Below are 7,400 nucleotides of genomic sequence, written 5' to 3' on the forward strand. Positions count from 1 at the left end.
CTTGGGATTTTGGGAGATTATATTTTCTTCAAAGATTATATATTTTGCTTGAAGCTCCATATTTTTTAGATTTTTTTTATTAGAGTCTATTTGTAAAACATAGTAGTTACATTTGTCTTGGGAAAGTGGTACTTACGAGCTGGTGAGATGGCTCAGTGGTCTAAAGCACCTATTTGGAACAAGTTTAGCAAAGCACAGGGACCGCGGTTCAATCCCCCAGCACCACATGCCAGCCAGCCCCGCCCCCTGGTGGGCTGAGCTGGCCACACACACACACACACACACACACATAAATAAACAAAAAAAAAAAGTGGTACTTACTATGTCATGACTCTCCCTTCCCACCTTCCTGCTGTCCCCTCCCTTCCCTCCCTAGATCCCTCTCCCATCTCTACCATTTACCTCCTAGGTGGCTTTGGTTTGGGTTTTGCCATCCTGGGGCTCACGCCAAAGGCCTTATATGTACTAAGCCTGTGCCCTGCCACTGGGCCAAACCCAAACCAGCTGTGTTTCTTTTGGGTTTTGTTTTTGGTTGGTTTTGAGACAGGGTCTTGCCTTGAAATTGTTATGTGGTCCAGGCTGGCCTGCAATTTGCAATGATGTCCTGCCTCAGCCTCCTGAGTGCTGGGATGACAGGTGTGTGCCCACATGCCTGCCTTAACCTGTGTGTTTTTATCTAGGTCTGAAGCAGGGTAACTTGTTGTGAGGAGCACAGAGGTCGTTGTCAGAGCCAGCGAGGAGCGCTCCGCGAGGCCTGTGCAGAGCGCTGCCTTCTGCCTTCTTCAGAGATGCAGCTTGTTCTGCCCTGGGCATCGGGATGGCAGCCCTCACACGAGGCCCCAGGAGCTGCTCAAGCGGCTCAGAAATGCCTTCCTAGTTATAGGGCCTGTAGCAGGGCTGTGTTGGTTAGGGGTGTCAGAGGACTGCATTCATATAACGTATCTGTGTAATTATAGGAGGGATTTATGAGGGAGGCTCACAGGAGCCAAAAAGGATGAGCTGCAGCAGCCGTCTGCAGAATCAGGTGGAAGAATCTATAGTGGTCGTTGGTATGCTGGAGGCCTGCAGGATCCGGTCCACGGTCCAAGGCCTGGTGCTGCAGGTCCAAGCGCTGTAGGGTCTGGTCTGAGTCCATGTCTGAAAGCCAAAGGTCAGTGCTGGAAGGCAGAAGGAACCAGAGAGAAACATCCAGAGGCAATGGCAAAGAGCAGAGCTCCTCTGAAGACAGGGCAAGGCTCCTGCTCCTTTCCCTTTTCATCCTCCAGGCTGCACGTCCACTGGTTGGTGCCACCCAAATCGGGGGCGGTCTTCCCTCCTCAGTTCGCAGTCTACATGTCACTCATCAATGGACCCACCCACAGCATCACTGTTCTTACAGTTCTTAGGCAAGAAATGGAAAGGGCCTGGCCTGGGCTGTGTGAGACGAGCTCAGGTCCCAAGCCCAGGGCTCCAGGCTCCATTTCTAGAAGCAGCTTCAGATTTATGAGCTCAGTGGCTTGTAGTAGGCCACACAGTGGGACAGGTCCTCCTCAGACTGAGAACACAGTAGGAGGGTGATTGCTGCCCTTGAGTGTTGCCCCATGGCCCCAAGGGTGGTGGTCTTGGGCACCACCCCCGCAGGGCCATGCCTGGCCCATTCATCCACTAGTGCCTGGGGTTTGGTGGACGGTACTCCAACTTTCCCACTTTCTTTCTCTGTTCTGACTGAAAATCATACCACGTTGTGACCACTCTTGAGACGTGGCCAGCTGCAGGACTTCCCAGAGGCCAGGCAGCCACGCTGAGGCTCAGCACTGCCGGCACTGATGTGGAGGCTTCGGTCTAAGCCCAGCCATAGTGCCTGTGGTCCTCACTTGGACTCCATTCCTGCAGCCCTGCCAGAGCCAGCCTAAGGTAGAACCTCCCTCTGGACGCTGCTGTGGGACCGGCCACCTTGTCAGGGGAAGCCGTTCCTGGGTGCTGGTTCTACCCACCATGTAACCTGTCTGGACCTGCAAAGGTGCCATGTATGAAATCCATAACCAGAAAGCCACGCACTCACCGCACCAGCCTCACCGGTGGGCATCCAAGGGCATGAGGAGTGTTTGAGCGTGGCTTCCAGGCAGGGCTCCTTGGATTTGTCCTTCCCCAAAAGGACTATTATGGTCCAGGACAGCCACTGCACATTCAGCCCCAAGGCTGCACTTCTACAAATGCAGAGCCAAGGGCCGTACTTTTGTTCCCACAAACACTGCTCCTTGCAAAGAGAGACAAATGGACTTTGTTAGCTTCTGCCCCAGCTTGAAGAGGCCAAGCGGATCAAAACCCACTTGCGTTGAGGGAGAAACAGGCAGCAGGGAGCAGCCAGCTCCCTGACCTTAATTAACCTTTCCCTTTCAATTTCTGCTTGACATAAGAACCGACTGGCTGGTGCTGCTGTCCTGTACACACTTTCTCAGCAACTGCTTCCAAGGCTTTCAGCAGAGGCACAACTGTGTATCTAAGGGGTGTGGGATTTCACAAGGAAGGGGTGCTAAAGCAGTACCCTAAACATGGCGCTGTTGGAATGCGGCAGCGGCAGACGCAAGAGGCCATCGTAGCCACCCTGAGGCAGGCCACAGCGCCAGGGAGGTCCCTGCATTATGCTCCTGGCTGTGCCTGAGACGCAACACTCAGTAGTCACGACTTAGAGGAGACTGGGTTTGATGAATTCAGCCGTGGCACCGCCAAGGCAGGATCACCACGGTAGAAGGACGGGTCTGCTTAGTCCATGGGGCAGGAAGCAAGGAAGGAGAAGAGCTCCAGACTGGGAGGGGCACAGGGCCATATGTCATACACAAGGTCCTGGCTCGACCCACCTGGACTCACAGGGGCAAGCTTTGCTGACCTTCTAGGCTCTTTTGGTGGGGAAGCAAGTGCAGGGCCTTGCACGTGCTACCAAACACACTACCAACTGAGCTACATCCCAAGCACATCTCGTTAACCATACTTAATTTTCAAATGAAGAAAATGAAAAGTTAGTAATTCTGCTTAGCATAGTACAACTAACTACCTTGCATGCGATCAATGCAGGACATGCAATAATTCCTTTCCCGGAATCTCAACAGCTCCAGTATTTTTCAAAAGTCCAAGTTCACATCTTTTCTGAGACTTAGGGCAAACTCTTAGCTGGGAACCTCTGTGAAAAAAATCAAAAATAAGTTACATAATCCCAAGATGCCATGGCACAGAGTATGTGTTCCCATTCCCAATTGGAGAAATGGACACTAAAAAAAGGATAGGACAAAAGGCAGACTGAAACTTAGCAGGACAAACATTAATTCCTACAGCTCCATCATATCTGCCTTGTGGGGTACATGACGATAAAATATGAGTTCCAAAAGGCTTCGGCAGCCCCACCTCTGTGACCCTGTTGATTGTAACCCACATGGTCTTTCTCTCTGTTTGTCTCTCTGTCTCTCTGTCTGTCTCTCTGTCTCCCTGTCTCTGTCTCTCTGTGTCTGTCTGTCTGTGTCTGTCTGTCTGTCTCTCTCTCACTCACTCTTTGTTGGTTCCGCTCACTACCTGGAGCTTCCCTCAGTAGACATTCTATGTTCCTGGCATCTGTGATATCCTGGGGGTCTCCTTTGACTTCATCCTCACAACTCCATGCATTGAGCTCTCAGGAGTTGCCTGCCTGGACTTCCATGCCTTCTTGTGAAATCTTGGTAGAAGCTTCTCTGACCCCACAACTCTTGTATCTTGCATCCCAGTATTATGTGGATGATGCTGAGGTCTACTGTCAATGAGAATAGTAATAAGGACCCATTAGACCATGGCTGTAGAGGCTTTGTGTGCTTTTTGGCTAAGCACAGTAATATAGATTCTGTGGAACTCATGCCCTAGGAGAACTTTTTTTTTTTTTTTTTTTTTTTTTTTATTTTTGTGTGTGTGTGTGTGTGTGTGGAACTGAGGATTGAACTCAGGCTCTTGCATTTGCCAGGCAAACACTTATTCTATTGAGCCATCTCCCCAGCCTGAGAATCTTCTTGAGCAAGGGACTCAGGGACTTTCTTCTCAAAGGAAAGAAAAACAAAACAAAACAAAACAAAAAACAAAAAACAAACAAAAAAAAAAACCACTTTGGGCCAAGGAGATGGCTCAGTAGAATAAGGGCCTGAGTTCAATCCCTAGTTCTGCAAAAAACAAAAAACAAAACAAAACAAGCAAAAAAAGGGAAAGGTATATACTTTTATACCCTTAAACCTATGGTAGGTGGAGCCAGTCTTGCTGATTTCTGCAATGTCCTTACGCCACAGCTTATGGCTTACGCCTAGAGGTCCCCCAAAGCCTCCTGTTTTCATGGGTAGGGTTTTTGGAAGTGGCTGAATCATGAGTGTGTGAATGTACATTAGGATATGTGACACAAGATGAAGGGTGTGCTTAACGGAAGCCTCACCCTGTGCCTGTGTGGCACTGCCCATCTTTCTTCTTTTCCCTTGACAAAGTACTTGGTTTTTTTTAAGGGCACTAATCTCTGGGGCCAGGGAGATAGCTCAGTAAAAAAAGAGCTTGCCTGGTAAGCGCAGGGTCCTGAGTTCAATCCCTAGTTCCGCACCCAAAAAAAAAAAAAAAAAATCAGGGCACTAATCTCTTTAGCAGCCACTCTTCCTTGGTCCCAACCTCACATTTGGTTCATTCTGGGTCAAAATTTAAGTTTTTCAAATTTTTCTTCTCTGCCTTTGCCCTCTGCCCCACTTTCAGTACAAATCTGTCTAGAAGCAGCCAGTAGTACCCATACTATAGCCTGAATGTTGAGCTGTCTTCATATTTTTCTGCCAGATTAATCAATCCACTCCCTTTATTCTCAGTCTCCTATGAAGTCTAAGGACATGTAAATAAACTTTTGCTAGAGAATAATATATACAGCCTATAGGCAAATTGTCAGTGGGGTGTTTGTTCCTAACTGAAGCCTCCTAAGCCTGCCTTTTACAGTCTGCACTTCTATTGGCCTTTCTGCCAGGTTCTGCTTGTTGCATTCTAAGGCTTCTCCAACCTGCATCTCCAGATCTTTCCCAACTCCTTCAGCAAACCAACTTTAAAGGCTTCTAAATCACATGATCAGGTATAGTCTCAGCGAAGACCCCACTCCTGGTACCAACTTTTTATATTAGTTATCTTTCTTGTGAGTGTCAGGTATTTTGTTCCAGGAATGAAAAAATTAACTAAGACACCATCTTTCTTTTTTTCCCTATCCAAAGGGACAGATTTTCTATATTAGTCTCCTTTCTTGTGGCTGGGACACACCTAACATCTACAGCTTAAAGGAAGAGAGGTTTTATTAGGCTCAGTTTCATGGAATCCAGTCAGTGGTTGGGTGTCTACAACACAGGAACATCATGCTGAAAGGGCGCAGCAAAACAGGTCTCCTTAGTGCACGGTGGCCAGAAAGCAGAGCAGGGGAACAGGCCAGAGAGGAACTAGCAGGGAGCCATATTTAGCACCCCAAATCACACCTCTGTGGCCACCTCCGGACACACCAGGAAGGTGCTTTACTAATCTGCTAAGCATTTCTTCAGTGAATTTGACATATCAAGATCAGCAATCCTGGGCAGGCCAAATAGCTCAGTGGATTAAAGCACCTGCAAGCAGGCACAGGGGCCAGGGGTTTGATCCTGGGCCTGCTATGCTGGCCCCATCCCTGGGGCATGCTGAGATGGCAATTGAGACTGGATGTGGTGGCGTGCGTGTATAATCCCAGCTCTTGGGAGGCTGTAAACAGGCAGATCACTACGAGTCTGATCTAGTAGTGAGACCCTGAACATCCTGTAGGCCCTTCCCTAAAATACAATTTAAAAAAAAAAGTTTAGCAATCATAATCACTCTCCAGACTTCTCTCCCTCCTCCTTGAAGACTCTTCTGAGGTGGATGTCCTGCCCTCCACCCAGAGGGAAGGATGGAAGGATGCCAGGAGTTGGGACTAATAGCCCCCCGCCTGTGCATTGCCATTAGCTCTTGTTCCTTGAATCATACTTCTTCATGACAGTCCACCACTCATGAGACCTGAGCATGAACATAGACAGTTCTACTGTCTCTCTGCAGCCTTGTTTCTGAAGGCTCCATGCCACATAAAGCTCATATTAAATAAATTGCAGAGCTGTCTTTTGTGGTGGAGGATTCAGCCATGAACCCATGGGTAAGTGAGGAAAAGGTGATTCTTTTTCTCTCCTACACCAAGGCTTGCCTGTCACTCTCTCCCAAGAAGCCAGAAGCAAGTGCTTCCTGGACATCCGGCACCCTTCACATTGTGCCCGATGCCAGCAGAGACAAAGGCCCAGACCCTGCCCTTGAGGACGTGTGTGTATGCGAGTGCATCACTGGCACACAGGAAAAGATACAAGAGGAAAAAAAGCCCAGAGAAGGCTGGACACTGGGAGCTTCCAGGAGGAGGGAAACTTACGTGAGCCTAGCAAGGTTCTCATCCATTCCTGAACGTCTCCCATGTGTCAGGCCCTGGGGAGAGAGCTGTGGCTGGGACCAAGTCCTGTCAGACGTGACTATGTCAGAGAGAAAGGAAGCAGCCTGGTGTGGGTGTCTGAGGGAAGCCTTGCGGACTGGTGACACTTGGTATTGCCACATTCATTGTTCACTGTCTGCTTTTCAGCCATTCCAGTGGGTGTGTAACTGTATCTTGTGGCTTTAACTTTAATGTCCCAGGTGGCCAGTGCTGGTAGGCATCCTTTTATGTGTTTGCAGTAGGGACGTGACATGAGTGGGGGGCAGGACTGGACCCTGGAATAGGCAAGCTGGAGAGGAGTGAATCATGCATGTAGGGAAGCTGGAGGCCCTAGAGCCCCGAGAAAAGGGAGCTGTGTCCAGACTGGATCTCCGCCAACATCCCTGCCCCAGTATCCACACTCCCCTTCCTCTGAGGTGACACAGCCCTGGTTCTGGCTGAACATATGGCTGACATATGGCCATTCAGAACAGAGACTGCGCTTTCCAGCCCTCCTCACAGTTGGGGGCTGTGCTGACAAGGTGCTGGCCAATGTCACATAAGCAGAAGAGTTGAGGCAGCACCCAGAGTCTTTTCTTCTTGGTTTGTTTAGTTGGCTGCGTTTGTCTGTTTGGTCAGGCAACAGGGCCTGACCATGCAGTGCAGATTGGCCAGGCTCGCTGGGGATGGAACCCAGGGTCTCACATGCTAAACACAAGTAAGCACCACTGAGCTATGGCTGGACTCGGGGTAGCCCTGGGTTTGTTGTTGTTATTATTGCTTGTTTTGTGAGGCAAGATCTTGCTACAGGGGCTGGAGGGATAGCTCAGTAGAATAAGCGCTTGCCTGGCAAGTGCAGGGTCCTGAGTTCAATTCCCGGTACCAAGAAAGAAAGAAAGAAAGAAAGAAAGAAAGAAAGAAAGAAAGAAAGAAAGAAAGAAAGAAA

This window comes from Octodon degus, unplaced genomic scaffold (assembly GCF_000260255.1).
Source record: "Octodon degus isolate 3935 unplaced genomic scaffold, OctDeg1.0 scaffold00020, whole genome shotgun sequence".
NCBI lineage: Eukaryota > Metazoa > Chordata > Mammalia > Rodentia > Octodontidae > Octodon > Octodon degus.